Source organism: Mustela putorius, unplaced genomic scaffold, assembly GCF_011764305.1.
Source record: "Mustela putorius furo isolate JIRA1106 unplaced genomic scaffold, ASM1176430v1.1 tig00000145_pilon_pilon_pilon, whole genome shotgun sequence".
Lineage (NCBI taxonomy): Eukaryota > Metazoa > Chordata > Mammalia > Carnivora > Mustelidae > Mustela > Mustela putorius.
The window spans coordinates 44139357-44157723 of record NW_025421294.1 but is presented as its reverse complement, the minus strand read 5'-3'; the positions used below and the strand labels follow the sequence as shown (position 1 = coordinate 44157723).

The 18367-nt window shown below is 34.7% G+C and overlaps 1 pseudogene; it reads left to right on the top strand.

Moving 5' to 3' along the window:
• The first annotated feature begins 366 nt into the window (after positions 1-366).
• Positions 367-1539, top strand: LOC106005016 (annotated as a pseudogene).
• The last annotated feature ends 16828 nt before the right edge of the window (positions 1540-18367 follow it).

The window sequence follows — 18367 nt, the reverse complement described above, 5'->3', positions numbered from 1 at the left end:
ACTCAGCAGTATTGGGTGACTGAATTGGATATAGGGACAAAGAGAAATTACTTATGATGGGATGTTCACTGGAGACACAAATGCAAAGATTCATACAGGAGGAGGAAAAGATAAAGCATGGAGATAGTAAGTTTTGTTTTTGATTTTTTGGGATTGCTTCTTTGTTATCTTGATAACAATCAGAAACATATATACAATGGTAATTGAATATATGTAAGAAGTTCAGGGGAAAGATTGGGACTAGAGCTAAGTAATGGATTATCAGCATAAAGGACATAGTTGAGAGATAAGTTCATTAGATAACTCCTTTCTGCCTGTGGGCGCTGCAGAGTAAGCATCATTAGAGTCTCCCTTCCCACTGCAGTCATGTCTAAATCTGAGTCTCCCAAAGAGCCTGAACAGCTGCTGAAGCTCTTCATTGGAGGTTTGAGCTTTCATCGATGAGAGTCTGAGAAGCCGTTTTGAGCAATGGGGAAACTCTTACAGACTGTGTGGTAATGAGAGATCCCAAAACCAAGTGCTCCAGAGGTTTTGGGTTTGTCACATATGCTGCTGTGGAGGAAGTAGATGCAACCATGAATGCAGGGCCAGACAAGGTCCATGGAAGATTTGTGGAACCAAATAAGACTATCTCAAGAGAAGATTTCTCAAAGACCTGGTACCTACTAAACTGTGAAAAGGATTTTTGTTGGTAGCATTAAAGAAGACACTGGATAACATCATCTAAGAGATTATTTTGAGTAGTATGGGAAAATTAAAGTGATTGAGGTCATGACTGACTGAGGCAGTGACAAATAGAGAAGTTTTCCTTTTGTAACATTTGATGACCGTGACTCTGTAAACAAGATTGTCATTCAAAAATCCCATACTGTGAATGGCCACAACTGTGAAATAAGGAAAGCCCTATCTAAGCAAGAGATGACTAGTGCTTCATCCAGCCAAAGAGGTCGAAGTGGTTCTGGAAACTTTAGTGGTGGTTGTGTAGGTGGTTTTGTTGGGAATGACAACTTTGGTCATGGAGGAAACTTCAGTGGGTGAGGTGGCTTTGGTGGCAGTCTAGGTGGTGGTAGATATAGTGGCAGAGGGGATGACTATAATGGATGGTGGTTATGGAGTAGGTGGCCCTGGTTACTCTGGAGGAAGCAGAGACTATGGAAGTGGTGGACAAGGTAATGAAAACCAGGGCAGTGGCTATGGTGGAAATGGCAGCTATCATAGCTATAACAGCAGGGGAGGCAGAGACAGCAACTTTGGAGGTGGCGGAAGCTATAATGATTTTGACAATTACAGCAGTCAATCCTCACATTTTGGAACCGTGAAAGGAGGAAATTTTGGAGGCAGAAGCTCTGGCCCCTGTGGTGGTAGAGGCCTGTTCTTTGCCAAACCACGAACCAAGGTGGCTCTGGTGGTTCCAGCAGCAGCAGTAGCTATGGCAGTGGCAAAAGGTTTTAATTACTGCCAGGAAACAAAGCTTAGCAGGAGAGGAGAGCCAGAGAAGTAACAGGGAAGCTATAGGTTACAACAGATTTGTGAACCCAGCCAAGTGTAGTGGTGGCAGGGCCTCTCTGCTACAAAGAAGACATATTTTAGATAATACTCATGTGCATGGGCAAAAATCCTAAGGACTGTGTTCATGACTAATTGTATATGTGCTGCTGAAGCGAGCACTGTATTTGTGACTAATTGCATAACAGGTTATTTCAGTTTCTGTTTTATGGAAAGTATAAAGCATTCCAACAAAAGGGTTTTAATGTAGATTTTTTTTTTTTGCACCCATGCTATTGATTGCTAAATGTAATAGTCTGATTTTGACACTGAATAAATGTGTCTTTAAAAAAATATAAAAGACATTGTTGAACATATGGAATCATCATATAGGATCATTCAGCAGGAGAGTCTTTACTCAGAAGAATAATGTGGAATACAAAAAGCATGGGCTTTTAAAAGGAGATGTTGGACCAAAAAGGGAACTGAAACAGAGCCAGGGAAGAAATAAAAAAGATAGGGATGAGGAAATCCACAGCACTTCAACATCATAGTAACCAACCAGCTAGAGAATTTCAGGAAGAAGGAAGTGACTGACAATGCCAAAATGTGGCAACGAACCCCAATCAGAGGAATATTAAACAATTGCTACTAAAATTGACATTTGGGAACTTATTAGATGATTTAATGAAAATACCTGAAGTTAGGTTTGTTTGGGTTTTTTCGGTTTTGTTTGTTTGTTTGTTTGTTTTGTTTTCGTTTTTAGCAGAAGTCAAATATCAAGAACTGAGGAGAAAACAGTGAGGAATAGAAATGGTTGAAATGATTCTTTGAAGAATTTTAAATTGCTTGGACAGGAAAAACATTTTGTATCAACTAGAGGCAATGAAGTGTGGAGGGGGAGTGGAGAATGTGAGCACCTAAGAAGTCATGGAGTAGGCACAGAATAATGAGTCCTAGGGAAAACAGAATAATGAGTCCTAGAGAAAACAGTCCTATGTATCCACTTGTGTTTTTAAATAGTATTAAAAACACAAGTGGATACATAGGACTGTTTTTAATACTATTTAAAAACACAAGTGACTGTATATAGAAAGGAACTCTTGGAAGATCAGAGCAAAAGTGGTAGCCTAAATACTTCTGTATTTTGGGTTCAATTTCTTTTATGTTATAGGGGACAGATTTTGTGTTGAGAGCCAGGAAGCTGACCATTAAAAAGAGTAGTGACGATTCAGGAATGTTTTTGCAATGAATGGGAGGGAATGCCTAAACTGGTGAATTCTGGCATGATTTACTTGTCCTCTACCTGGAGAACAATTAGTTTATTCTAGTGCAATATTTTATCTATTATCTTCTGTCCTTCGCAGCCTCCTAATTTAGTGATATGTTTAGGTGTTCTGTCTTCATTATGTTGTTGGGGTTTTTTTCCTCCCTCACTTATTTTTTTCTTCCTTTATCCTCCCACATCTAATGTTGGTACATTCCACATACAACTGACCCTGAACAACACAAAGGTTAGAGATACTGACCCAGACTCAGTAAAAATTCTGTATATAATGTTTAACTCCCCTCAAACTTAGCTACTAATAGTCTACTGTTGATCTGAAGTCTTACCAATAACATAGTCAATTAGCACATATTTTGTGTTTCTTATGTATTATGTGCTGTATTTTTAAAATAAAGTAAGCTAGAGAAAAGAAAATGTTATTAAGAAAATTGTAAGAAAGAGAAAATACATTTACAGTACTGTATTATTAAAGATCTGCATTAGTGGGCCCATATAATTCAAAACCTCTGTTATTCAAGGGCCTATATAGACTATTGCTAGGATAAGCATTATTATACATATATAAAGTTAGGTATGTATATATAGGAACATAGAAAACATTTGGTAAACATAGGAACATAGGAACAAGTTCCAAAAGTGAAAAATCCTGAAAAAGTGCTCTTATTAGAGGAGGTGGGTTTTTTTTTTTTTTAATTATAAAGAGTCATGTAGTCAATATTTTTAAAACAACTTATTAAGCAAGTAAACTTTTCTATCTAGTTATACTTTAATATCTTTATTTTCTGTTGAATTTTATTATTTGTGGAGGAAAGCTTTTCTTATGTGTCCCCAGATGAATATAGTTTCTCCTGATTTGGATATAGCCTTCCCACTTTTTCTTTTCTCCTCCCCTCCCCTCCACTCCCCTCCACTCCCCTCCACTCCCTTCCTCTCCCTTCCTCTCCCTTCTTTCTTCTTCTTCTTTTTTTAACGTTTAGGAGAGTTTAGAATGCATTACATATATAGTTTATTCTTTATGAACGTACTTCTCTTGTCTCCCTCCTAGACTGTTAAATCCTTAAAGGCAAGCGCCTGTTAAAAAAAGGTTAGCTAAGTATCACCTTAGGTGACCTTAGAAAATGTTAGTTCCTTAGTTCTCTCCTTTCTTTCCACTGTATATTCCTATAGAGATCTAAACATGGAACCTGTCACACAGAGGTTCTGGTATGTTCCACTTTAATCAAACTGTTAAAGTTGCCTTTCCCTGGAGTGAACTAGAGCTGCTGCTGGCTTAAGGCTACCGGTTCACCCCCTCCCCTCCTCCTCCCCTCCTCCTCTTCCTCTTCTTCCTCCTTCTCCCTCTTCCTCCTCCCTCCTCCTCACTCTTCCTCCTCTTCCTCCTTCTCCTCCTCCTCCTCATTAATTTGGGAGAGAGTCAGTGTGCACAAGCAAGGGGAATGGCAGGCAGAGAGAGGGAAAAGTAGTTTCCCCACTGAGAGGGAGTCCTATGTGGGGGCTCCATCCCAGGACCCTGGTATCATGACCTGAGCTGAAGGCAGACACTTAACTGACTGAGCCACCCAGGCACCCTACTGCTCGCTTACTTCTTAAAATTATTAATTATTAATCTTTACTGTTCTTTTTTTCTCTCTCTCTCTAATTTTATGTATGATTTGTAGCTAGCTGTAATTTTCTTTGAAAACTTCTAAACCTCTTTGACAACCTTTGGGGTATTCTCTACTTTGAGACTTTTGGTGGGGGGAGAATCCATCTCCCATGAAGCGTGCTAAAATGTAAGATACTCATTTTTGTAGTTCCTTTGCAGCTATGAAGCAGGCCTCAGAATGAATTTTGGCTAATTTCATACCTAATATTGAGATAGTAATGCAGAGAATCCATTCTGGCTGTGAGAATAATAATAGTAGCAATATCCAGTTTCTAGGGCTGGCCATATTCATAGTTCCAGTAGCAGTGCCTAGTGCCCAATACTATTGGAGAACTGCTAGAGATCAAATTATACTGCTTGGGGTGTCCTCGCTGGACTCATACTGTGTATGGATTGTATTTTGCTGTGCAACCTCTTTGTTCCTGCTCATGTTTTTTAGCCTCATTCTTGAATTTTCCTGGCAATTCAGTGAGCCACATGGTTTTGTTCTGTTTTTAAATAACTTTTCAACCTTAGTTTAGAGTTGGTTTCTTTTAGTCATTGCAAAAAACATTGATATGTTAGAGAACAGCATCATTTTTATTTTAGTTTTTGTTTAATATCACTTGTTTTCTTGTGACAATTTGACATAGGTTTGGGATATGACATATCTTATTTGGTACATAGCTAAAGAATTTATTTAATACTACTTTTAGGTAGTAGGAAAATTGTGTTCTAATATGTAATATATTACAAAAGCCTACCATGGTTTTCAGCACAGATTGTATGAGAGGTATGTATTTCAAATTTTGGTTATTTTTGTACATTTTTAATCTTAACATGTCACTAATAAAAAGCTAGGAAGTTTTTAACACAATTTTGTTGAATTAATTAGAACAAATTATAGTTCATTTAAACTATCCTAATTAATTTTTGCTTGTGCTATAGTGTTAAAATACTTTGTGTGCATTTGGTGTGCACTCTTTGCAGAATGAGGAAATATAACCTTATCACCAGTTAACATATCAAGTGTCTAACTAAATTTAGCTGAGACTTGTCCTATTATACAAGTTCCCACTTATCCAAGTTGACTCCCATTAGCCACTGTGCCATAATGACTTGTGGGAAGACTGAACAGAAAATTGAATTAATGCAAGCCATTTCTCAATCATTTCTCATTCTCATAAAATAATTAAAGCTGATGTAAGAGGGCTCATTAAAACAGAAAACATTAGGCTCATTAAAAAGCCATTAAACCATCTCACTTCTCTGATTTATTTTATTGTAACCTTATTTGGCCATTGTTTAAAAGTCACTGCACCTAACATTTCTTTTCTCTTCGGTGAGGAAATGTGATTCAAAATGTACATTCTGGCTATGTGGCCATTTGATCTGAAAATCATCTCATACTACTTTTGTTTAGTTTTTAACTCTTTGAGATTAGCATCGGACTACTTTAGATTGGAAATCAGATAATAATATCTGATTAGAAAGGCTTTACATTTCAGTATTTTTTTCAGCTATTCATAAACTGCACAAAAGTTCTCTCTATTTTTTAAAAAATATTTATTTATTTGAGAAAGAGTGCAGGTGCATGTGGCTTGGGGGAGCAGAGGGAGAGAATCTCAAACAGACTCCCTACTAAGTGGGGAGCCCAACACAGAGCTCCATCCCATGACCCATGAGATGACAACATGAGCTGAAATCAAGAGCTGGCTGCTTAACTGACTGCATCACCCAGGTGTCCCAAACTGCACAAAAGTTCTTAATCTTTTAACCTTATATTGTTTAACCCTGAAGCTGAATTACTGTTCATATAGCCAAAATGAATGTCCATGGCTCAGTGTATGATAGTTTTATTTATTTATTTATTTATTTATTTATTTATTTATTTTGTTTTAAGCAGCAGTAATCTCTGTTGCCAAACCAATGAAAGACCTAATCTGGGAAAAAACATCTCTGTGAAAAGTTTTAGTTTGTACAGGTTTGCATACTTTAAGTATGATGAAATGAAATGCTAACAGGTTTTCTTTTTTTTCCCTTAAGAATATTTCCTTAATATGCCTATGCAAGTATAGATCCAAATAAAACTTATTTGGTTTAAAAAATAGTACAGTACATATTAGAATTCATATAGAAGATAAATACATTATAAGATAATCTTATAATAGAAAAAAATAACACTAGCAAAGCAATGGACAAGCACTAAAGCCTTAGTGGCTTCATCCTAATGTCACATTCTGATGCTGCTTTTAGCAACCTTTCCCCACCTTATAATAATGCCTTCTGGACCATGATTCAGGAGTTTCAGGACTGAGTTCCGCATCAGGCTCCCTGCTCCCTGGGGAGTCTGCTTCTGCCTCTGACTTTCTCCCTTCTCATGCTCTCTCTCACCCTCTCTCTCTCAAATAAATAAAATCTTAAAAAAAAAAAAAGTGCCTTCTGGAATGTGGTAGACATGATGATTCACTTGCCATATCCTCCCTCATAGAAGGATTCATTACATCTAAAGACTGATTAAAATAGGTAAATGAAGGCCTAATGATTTGATGTAATGTGGGACACTAAGAAGGCCCTTTTTCTTTCTTTCCCTCTTTTTTTTTTTTTTTTTTGTAATCACCGTAGCTCCCAGAGAGGACAAGTCCAGCCCCAGTCTCTCAGTTTAAATTTGTTCCTCTGCCCAATCTTGTTTTCTTCCTTTCCCTCCCTTATGTGCTGTCAATCCCAAAAGCACTATTTAATAAATATCCCATATACTAAACTCTGTCTCAGAGCTGGCTTTCCAGAAAACCCAATCTTCACTGTGAATAATATACTCTCCAGTGTTCTTGAGGCAGATAATTCATTATGCTTTGGCCAGAATGAGTCATATGGCACCAGATGAACCACAGGCCGACTGTGTATATGTTGGAACTCTTGTTGACCACTCTCTGTATAATATACTAAAAGTCATTTTGACACGGTGAAAATATTATTAAACATTGTAGTTATTACAGACCATCTTTATGTCCAAGTATTTTAGATTTTTATATGAAATATATCCATTTCCATTGTGATGATTTAAATTATTCCTTATATTTAAAAAAATATATATATATTTTTATAATCCTTCTGCAGCAATTTTGGTGTATGTATGAAGAAAGATGAAAACTAGGAACTTAACTTTTTAAATTAGTTAATTAATTCTTTTTTGGGGGGTGCTTCATGGGGTCACAGGCTGATTAAATGACATCATACCTACTTGGAATCCTGGTTTGATATTTTGTTAGAGTAACTCCCTCCCATTAGTGAACCAAATTTTGTGTTTGCAGCATAGAAAAATAATTACTACCATCCTAATGATCATACTAACATAAGAAATACAATGATAATTAGAAATTATGGAGAACTAGTGTGATAAGCTGCAATCGTAAAAGGAGTTAGCATTATTGTTCCTAGCTAGTAAGAAACAAAAAGAGGTCTTGAGAAAGTAGAAAATTTTCTTATTATCAGCCAAGTAGTGAGGATTGCTGGAGTTCCATTTTCAACCCATCTGGGTCCAAAGCCTGTGTCATAACTATTGTATTAGACTCCTTGGGAGTTGTGCCTTAAATGTTTCTGTCCATACTTTCTTCCCCTTAAAGTCATAATGCAATTAAACACCACTGAACACTTTCTACTCTCTGTATTTAAACCCAGAATAATGAACTGAGAACCTAGAAAATGCATTAGTTTAGAGAAAATATCTCTAAAACAAATAGCATGCCAATTTTCCCTATCAAATGCTTTTGAGTCTGTATTTGTTTCTTATGGCTTTATATTTATGTTCTTGAGTAAAATGGGAAGTGAGTCATATGACATGGGTGTGACTTTTATGAATGTAGTAATGCCAATACTTGTATTTCCACTTACTAATATTATACTGATCCTAGTAGCACTCATACTAATGTTTAAACTTAAAGTATAAATAGTTTAATTTTGGATCTAAATGAATTAAAATTAAAAATTAAAATTAAAATTAAAAATTAAAATGTTTAATTTGAATAATTAAAGAATGAAATTGCAGTTGAATGGGAAATGTCTGCAAAAATATTGAGTATCATTTGGAAAAGGCTTGCAACATCACAAGTTTATCAACACCAAGGATGATGCAGCTTACCTGAGCTCAGAACAGAATACAAATCAGATATCTAATCACACATTCTAAAGTAGAGATTTTTAAAATAAAGGTGTGAAAATAATCAGTGCACTATCTTTGTATAAATGTACATGGAAATCCTAAATCCTAAATATGATCAGAACTTCAACTGGTAAGCACAAGGGAAATCAACTGGATGATGCCTCTTACCTGACTAATGTAACCTCATGAATCCAATTTACTCGTCACCACAATAGAGACACCAGTTTTTATTCAGATCATCCTCTTCCCAGAACTAGGAAGGAAATACTGTTGAAGCCAGCGGCTGTGTGTCCCATTTCTAGGCTTCCAGTGCTTTCCAGCCACACATTTCTACACATACAAACAACCACACACATATGCAGACATACACACTCACTGGTATTCAAACTACTACCCTCTATTTGGGTGTTTTCATAATGTCAAATTAAGTAATCTAACCTTGTTCTGAAAGCCATTTTTCCCTTCAGGGTTTAATTTTTCTCTGAGCCACTCATGTAAGTGTTGCTACATACACCTAAATGTTATAAGCATTTAAGATAATTTATCTTTTAAGTATGAGAGCAATGATTCAAACCCACCCTTTCTGATTACCAAAACTAATCACTTAACAATATTGCCGTTTTAAGCCCCCATTCATCTCATATCCTTAAGAAGGCAAATATATTTCCTTATTTTGAAATTCATGGAAGTATTCCATACTCTGACCTTATTTTCTCACTAAGATTTTGCCCTTTAGAACAGTTTCAGACTTCTAAAAACTTATGAGGATAGTACAGAACTTTCATACTCTGCAGCCATTTTCTCTAATTTTGACATCTTATATTAATATGGTATATTGTTACATTTAATGGATCAATATTGATATATTATTATTAAGCAATTTTTTTTCACATTTCCTTAATTTTTGTCTAATGTCTTATTTCTTTCCAAGAATTCCATACAAAATACCACATTTCCTTTGGTCAGCATATTTTCTTAGACTCCCCTTGGCTGTGACAGCTTCTTAGACTTTCTTTGTTTTTGATCAAGTTGATGCTTTTGAGAAGCACTGGTCAGTTATTTTGTAGAATGTTCCTTCATTGGGCTGTTTTTGATGTTATTTTGATGATTAAATCGGGGTTATGAATTTTTAGTGGGATGATCACAGTGGTAAAGTATCGTTTTCACATTTTCTATCAAGAATGCATATTACTAACAATTTATTACTATTGGTATTAGCCTTAAATAGCTTGTACATCTGGTTGTGTTTGTCAGGTTTTTCTACTATAAAATTACTCTTTTATCCCCTTTCCATACTTATATACTCTTGAGAAAGAAGTCACTGTGAGGAACCAGCATTTAGATTTGAATATTTATATTCTGCCTCCTTAAAGTATCTACCTCAATTTTTTCGAATTATTATGAATAAGATATTTATATTTTATCTCTCATTTATTTTGTAATCATTTATTATATCACTATGAGCCTATACATATTTATTTCATAGTTTGGGTTAAAAGCCCAAACTACTTTATTTATTTTATTTGCATTAGTGTTTCCATCTTGGCCATTGAGAATTCTTTTATTTGGCTCCTGTGTTCTATGACACCATCATCATTGTGGCCTTCCTTTCTTCCTTCCATCATAAGTTACTGCACATTTTCTGCTCTTTCAGCCATTGGCTATAATTGGGCATTGCTTTAAAGATCCCTGGTTTCTTCTGTCAGACAATGAAAAGTATCTGAAATCAAGACTTAGACAGTAGGTATACTCATGGCTACTGGAGTATCATTGCATCCATGCCCTTTCAGCTGACAGAGTAAGGGGATATATATGTGTGTATGCTAACTATTGTATATACATATATGTATATATATTTCTCTATAAAATCATCTCTAAGCTAAACATGAGCTATACCTGAGTTGATATGGATGTCTCCAACTCTATTACTACAAGAATCTTTTTGTCCTCCTCCCTTGCTTATTTGTAAATTCCCCATTGGAGTAATAAGAAACCTGGCTTGTACCGTCTGCCACTTATTTACCTAATTATTTCTTTCTGGTATACATACATAGGAGTATCAGAATTGTAGACCTATACCACCACTAGAAACAACATTATCAATGAGACTACTATATTTATGTCCTTTTTTTAAAACTATATTTTATAGGCTCTTTTTACTTCAAAATTACATGGATCAGCATCATTTCCCCTACTTTCTCAATTGATGTTGTTTCATAAAATTTTAATAGAGTTAGATTTATATACCACCTTTGTGCTACTTTAAGGTTCATGGTTTTTGACTAATATATAACAGGTATATATATTAATATATAATATATATATATATATATATATATATATATATATATATATATCTACCATCTTGGTCTCATACAGAACAGTTTCACTACCTCAAATAAATCCCCTGTACTTCACCTGTTCACTCTTCTCTTGTCCCATCCTCTGTCAACCACTGATCTTTAAGGTTCATGGTTTTTGACTAATATATAACAGGTATATATATTAATATATAATATATATATATATATATATATATATATCCACCATCTTGGTCTCATACAGAACAGTTTCACTACCTCAAATAAATCCCCTGTACTTCACCTGTTCACTCTTCTCTTGTCCCATCCTCTGTCAACCACTGATCTTTTTTCTGTCTCTCTAGTTTTGTCTTTTCCATAATGTCATGTATACAGCTGGACTCATACAGTATGCAGCCTTTCCAACTAGCTTCTTTCACTTATGAGTGAGCATTCAAAGTTCATACATATCATTTGTGGCTTGATAGCTCACTCTGACAGTCTCTCTCTCTAATTAGCATATGTGTTCTATGACACCATCATCATTGTGGCCTTCCTTTCTTCCTTCCATCATAAGTTACTGCACCATTCACATTTAGAGTGATTCCTGATATATTTGGATTAATTCTTTTTGTAACTGTTTCCTATTCATCATAATTGTCTTTTGTTTCCTGCCTCCCCTTTTATCCTTTCTCAGGTTTTACCTTAGCATTTTTTATGATTCCATTTTATCTCCTATATTTGCATATCAATTAGGTTTCTATTTTTTTTAAATTAGTGATTTCCCTTGAAATAACCCCAAATCCCTCCTTTAATGAACACTATGTTGCTTCACATGTAGTGCAAGTAACTTCTAAAAGGCATGTTCAGTTCTTTCCTTCCATACCTTTTAACCTTGCTGTAATTAATTTCACTTATCTCTACACTCTAATCATATTATTACTTCCAACAAAATATTTTCTTTTTGGATCAACTAAGAATAAGAAAACGAAAACCAAATATTTTTCCTTCAATTATTTCTTCTTTGGTGCTATTTTCATCCAAGTTTTAAAGGTATCATTTTCCTCTTCCTAAGAACTTCTTTAAACATTTCATATAAGGTAGTTGTGTTGTCAGTGAATATTTTGATTTTTGTTTGAGAAAGCCTTGTATCTCCTCCACTTTTAAAAGATTACAGAATTCTAGGTTTTTAAATTATTTTCTTTGAATACTTACATATTTCTCACTACTCTTCTTGCTGCATGGTTTATGACAAGAGGTCCACTGTAATTCCTGTCATTTTTCTCTGTAGTTAGATTGTTTTTATCTTTAGCTTCTTCTAAGATTTCATTTTTATCTTTCTTTCTTTGCAGTTTAAATACATATACCTAAGTTTAGATTTTTTGGTCATTATCTTGTTTGGTTCTTTGAGCTTCCTGGATCTGTGATTTGCCATCTATTAATAATTTTGGAAAATTTTCAGTGAGCATTTCTTTAAATATGTCTTATTTTCCATTCCTTCTTCTTCTGTAATCTAATTGCATCTAACAGCCTTTAAAATTGTGTTGAGTCTACTTTTTTAAAAAAAAAGTTTTAAAATTCTTGTTTTTTCTCTTTGAATTTCTGTTGTAATGTGTATACTGATCTATATTAAAGCTCACATATTTTTTCATCTACCATGTCCAAATGTCCACTTATAATGAACCCATCAAAAGCATTCTTAATTTTTGTTGCAATGTTTTTGATTTCTAGCTTTTGATACTTTCTTAGAGTTTTCATATTTCTGCTTATATTAAACTATTAAACATTTGTTTTTACATGCTGTCTTCTTTTTCCATTAGAGCCCTTAATGTAGTAATCATAGTTATTTTAACTACTTTTCTGAGAATTCCAACATTCATGTCATATCTGAGTCTGATTCTGATACTTACTTTGTATTTTCAGACATGGTTTTGTTGTTGTTTCCTTTTTTACCTTTTAACCTAATTCATTAATTTTTGTTGAAAGCCTGACATAATGAATCAGGTAATAGGAACCAAAGTAAATAGGACTTTTGTGTGAGATTTTAAGTTAGTCTGACTATTCTGCCCCAATAATGGGCCTGTGAATAAAGGGGCAAGACTGATATAAAGCGAAGGTGAAGCAGAACTTTATTTCGCACCAAGCATCAAGAATCTAACTGAACCTTTGGGGAGGCACCTCTTACAAGAGAGGACGACCCTTCTCTGTTTCACAGACTAGCTTTTAAGGGCAAAGGCCATGATGAGGTCCGGCCTGGCCATGTACAGATGCCCAATGCGATTGTAACACACACACAGGAAACTCCACAGTGAAGCTAGGTGACCAATTGAATTACAATTTACCGTAGTAGACATTTGAACCAGACTATTACACCTTGATTAGGATTGGCACCAAAAAGACTCCCAAAGGACAGGGGCCCCCTACTTCTTAGTAGCTAGGGAGACAGTATGCATCCCCCCACTGATCGGATGTCTCCACCTGGCCTGACCCACCCTTGTATCTGGGCTTTGTTACCTGGAGCTGGTTTCCTGGACTTTGTTTTTAAGTAAATCCCTTGGGGGAAGGGGAGCAGGGACAGTTTAACTTTAATGAAAGCCTCTTGCTAAATAGGTCCTTACACTGACTAGGAGTTGGGCAGTGTTTAACATTTGCTGTAGCTGTAAGTAGTGAATGCTTTAAATTCCTGTATTGTTTTTGATATTTTATTTATTTCTTTGTCTTTTATTTCTTTGTTTTTGGGCTTCCCTAAGAACTCATCCTTACAGTCAGTGTCTTGCTGATCTCTCAACTATAATCCACTGTTATTGATTTGGAGCTCTTTTGTTGTGGTGATAAAGAGTGAAGGAAGGGATGTGTTTTATAATCTGATGATTGAATCTCAGTCTTTTAATGAGCCTGCGTTTCTTGCCTATGTGTGACCTTCACAAGTGTTTTTTATATTTTTCCAGACTTAAGTGAAGGGACAGTGAAAGCTATTATTTGGGAAAATTCCCTTCCCCCAGCTCAGACAACAATCAGTAAATCTTTTCCAGTAAAGATTAAGCCTTGTTATATAAAATGCTCTGAATATATTTCCAAATGGTTACTTTTCCTTTCCATCTGTCAGATCCCAACGGCTTCTTTTTCTTGGCTCTTTAATGTGAGAATCTGTTGGGGTTTTTTGAGGTAAACCCATGAATTTGTGGGGATTCCCTAAAACTGTGGCCCCCTGGACTTTCTTACTTTTAGGGTAATTCAGACTAAAGCTGTAGGAGTTTGTCAGAATAACCATTTAAGTTTATTGCTGTAGCAGGCTTTGCTTCAGGTATGCAGATTTTGGCTGTCACACTCTGAATTCACCTTCCATTCTAGATTTCAGGGTGATCCTTTTCTCTGTGCCCTCTGTTCTCTAATGGATTCAAGAAAAGTCTTTGATTTCAGTTTGTTCAACTTTTTTCTTGTTGTACAACTGGAAGTGATGACTTCTAAATCTTTAAATGTCAGAGATGAAAACAGAAGTCTTTTTTATCATCAAGTATTGGTTTAAGGCTACCATATTAGCTTAAATATATAAAGGCCTAACATAATGCTAGACATAGAGTATTCATTAAATATCAATTTTCTTTCCTTTTATTTTCTCCTAATGTAGGAAGGTTCAATTTGTGATGTATTAATGCAGTATACCCTATTCTTTCTCTGTCTCAATCTCTCTCTCTCAATTGTTATTACAATAGAGTAATTTTGATTGCTGTATAAGTACCCCAACCCTTATATTTGAGTATCAGTCATGTTATTATCAGTACCATTAAGAACTATTGCCATAATAAAGTGATTCTAGGCAATGGAAAAATGTCAAAATTAAATTGTAGTAGAAGGAATGCCTTTTTCCAGACTGAATAAACAAAGTCATAAAGCCTAGATTCCTTAAAGTGATAGGCAGAGAGGCAGGCAGAGAGAGAGAAGAGGAAGCAGGCTCCCTGCTGAGCAGAGTCCAGTGCAGGGCTCAATCCCAGGACGCTGAAATCATGACCTGAGCCAAAGGCAGAGGCTTAACCCACTGAGCCACCCAGCCTCCCCGAATTCATAATTCTATTAACAATCTTAATACACAATAGATATTGGTTCTCAAATAATGATCTAAAATGTTCCATGGTAATTAAAAGACAGAACTACTTTAAAATCCTCAGCTCCAAAAAAGGTTTCCATGATAGCTATAGAATTAATGCTAGGAAATAGGAAAATTAAGAAAAAAAGTTATAATAGATTTTTATGCTATGTAATAAATAACCTCAAACGTAGTGGACTAAAACAACACAGATTATTGTGTCACAGTTTCTGTGGGTCAGCAGTACAGGCATGGCGTAACCAGAACTTTGATAAGGCTGCAATCAAAGTGTATACCGTGGTTGGGTTCTGATCTGGTGGATTGACTGAGGAGGGGTTCACTTCCAAGCTCCTTCAAACTGTTGGCAAGATTTACTTCCTTTTAGCTATAGGATTGATAGAAACTTGATTATTTGAAAGAAGCAACAGATAGTAAAGAGACTAATAATACAAGACTTTTCTAACTTAACATGATCATGAGAATGACATCTTATCACCTTTGCTGCCTTCCATTGGTTAGAAGTCAAAGGTTCCACTCACAGTCAAGGAGAGGGTATTATGCAAATTATGAACAAAAGGATATAGAAATCATTGAGAATCACTTTAATGTTTGTCCACTACAGAATGTTAGTCATACTCAGGTAATATTCAGAAGATGGGAGGTCTAGAAATTGCTGTTGCACTTAGAGAAAAGTCAAATTTTTGTGGAAAAATCCAATCTGTAGTTACCTAATTTTGTTTTCTTTAGTTAGTTACAATTCTTAGGTAAAATTATTGACATTATTGAATATTAAATGAAAGGAAACTGGCTTATAATTCTGTATATTCACATGGTGACAAATAACATGTGGGTAATTATTACATAAGAAAAACAACTTTAGAAAATGAAAATATGTTATACTGTTCATTGTTCATAGCCTTCACAAATTAGACATCACATATACTAAAAGGCTTTAGTAAGTCAAACAAATTTGTAAAGTTAAAGTAAATGCATATGTACATTGATTAACAAAAACATTATATTGTAGAAAATTATACAAATAATGTCTTAATAACAACAGTTTACCCAAGATAATATCAGAAGTCAATGTGTAACTTAATACTACTGAGGATGTCTGTAACAGCACCAGTGATCATTCAAGATTCTTGAACCATTGTCTATTACTCCACAAAAATAAACTTCTAGATTCTCTTAAGCTAAATGAATCCCAGAATAAAAAATCAGAGATATGATCCTGCTCTGAATAAATTCAGATCTTAGTCTGCATTTTGAAGAGGAGCTGGATGGAGGGTATGGTTTAATTGACTTATAAAAGTCATTTCTGCTTCTACATTCTATTTCCAAACCTAAACAAGTACAGATTAATCTGTTCTAAGACAATGTTCAGCGAATGACATAAATGATCAGGACTTGGTTATAAGGGGTGAAACATACCTTCTTAGGCATGTTCAAAAAGCTCTTGTAAGTTTGGGCAGGAAAAGAGAGTTAAAGGAAAGTAGTCACACTTTAATATAAATAAGACAAAATAAGACCAATATGCTTTTGTGGGGAAAAAATCCATAATTTTATTTAACTATGTATTTAAATCTTAAACTCTTAATAAATTCAGAAATAGACAAAGATACTCACAACTGAGGTCAATTTATATGATATTTAATTCAAAGAGTTCCTTTCTCCCACTTCTACCTATTAATTATATTTTCTATTTTTTTAATCAAGGTATAATTGACACATAACCTATTAGTTTCAGGTGTACAACATGATTCATTATGTGTATACACTGGGAAATCATCACCATAATGAGTTGGTTTCCCCTGTAGCCATGTAAATTTACATAATATACAGTATTACTGACTTCAGTTATAACACTGTATTACATCCCCATAACTTACTTATTTCATGACTGGAAGTTTGTACCTCTTGAGCCCTTCATCCATTCTGTGTCCCCCAGTCTCCCTCCTTTCTGGCAACCACTGATCATTTCTCTGCCTCTGAGTTTTGTTTTGTTTGTTCTGGTGCTCTCTTTTGCAGATTCTACACATAAATGAAATCATACAGTATTTGTCTTTCCTTCTTTGACTTAATTTCACTTAGCATATTACCCTCATGGACCATATTGTTCCAAATTGCAAGAATTAATTGATTAATTAATTAAGGCCAAATAGTATACTATAATATATACCACATCTTCTTTATCCATTCATCCATCAGTGGTCATTTTCGTTGTTGCCGTATCTTGGCCCTTGTGAGTAATATTGCAGTGAACATAGGAGTGTGTATATCTTTTCAAAATAGAATATTTGTTTTTTTTTTTTCAGATGAATACCCAGAAGTGGAACTGCTGAATCATATGGAGCTATATTTTTAATTTTCTTAGGAACCAAGATACTGTTTCTCATAGTAGTTGCACTAGTTTACATTCCCAGCAACAGTGCATGGGTGTTCTCTTTTCTCTACATCCCTAGCAAAACTTGTTACTTCTTGTCTTTTTGGTAATAGCCATTCTGACAGATGTGAGGTGATTTGTCATTATAGTTGTGATTTGCATTTCCCTGATAATTAGTGATGTTGAACATCTTTTCATGTGTCTGTTGGACATGTGTATGTCTTTTTGGAAAAATGTCTGTTCAGATCCTCTATTTTTAGACTGGTTGGTTTTTGCTTTTGTAGTTGTTTTTCTTGTTGTTGTTATTGGTTGTATGCATTTTTAAAAAATTTTTTGACTATTAACCTCTTCTCACATTTATGGTTTAAACTACTACCTCCTATTCAGTAGGTTGACTATTTTGTTGATAGTTTCCTCACTGTACGGACACTTTTTAGTCTGATGTATATTACCATTTGTTTATTTTTGTTTTTGTTGCCATTGATTTTGGAGTCAGATCCAAATAATACCACCAAAAGTGATGTCAAGGAATTTACCTCTATGTGTTCTTCTAAGAATTTTATGGTTAGAGGTCTTATATTCAAGTCTTTAATCCATTCTAAGTTAATTTTTGTGTATGGTATTAAGATAGTGGTCCAGTTCCATTATTTTATATATGGCTATGCAGTTTTCTCAATACCAATTATAGAAGAGATTGTCCTTTTTCTGTTACTTTGTCATGGACTAAATTATCATATATATATATGGGTTTATTTCTATGCCCACTAATCTTCCACTAATCCATTTGTCTATTTTTATGCTAATACTATACTGTTTTAATTATTATAGCTTTATAATATATTTTGGAATCAGGGATGAGGTATCTCTGGCTATGTTCTTCTTAAGATTGGTTTGGCTATTAGGGATCTTTTGTAACTCTATACAAATTTTAGTATTGTTTGTCCTATTTCCTTAAAAAATGGACTTGGAATTTTGATAGAATTGCATTGAACCTATACATTGCTTTGGGTAATATGGACATTTTAATAAGATTAATTTTTC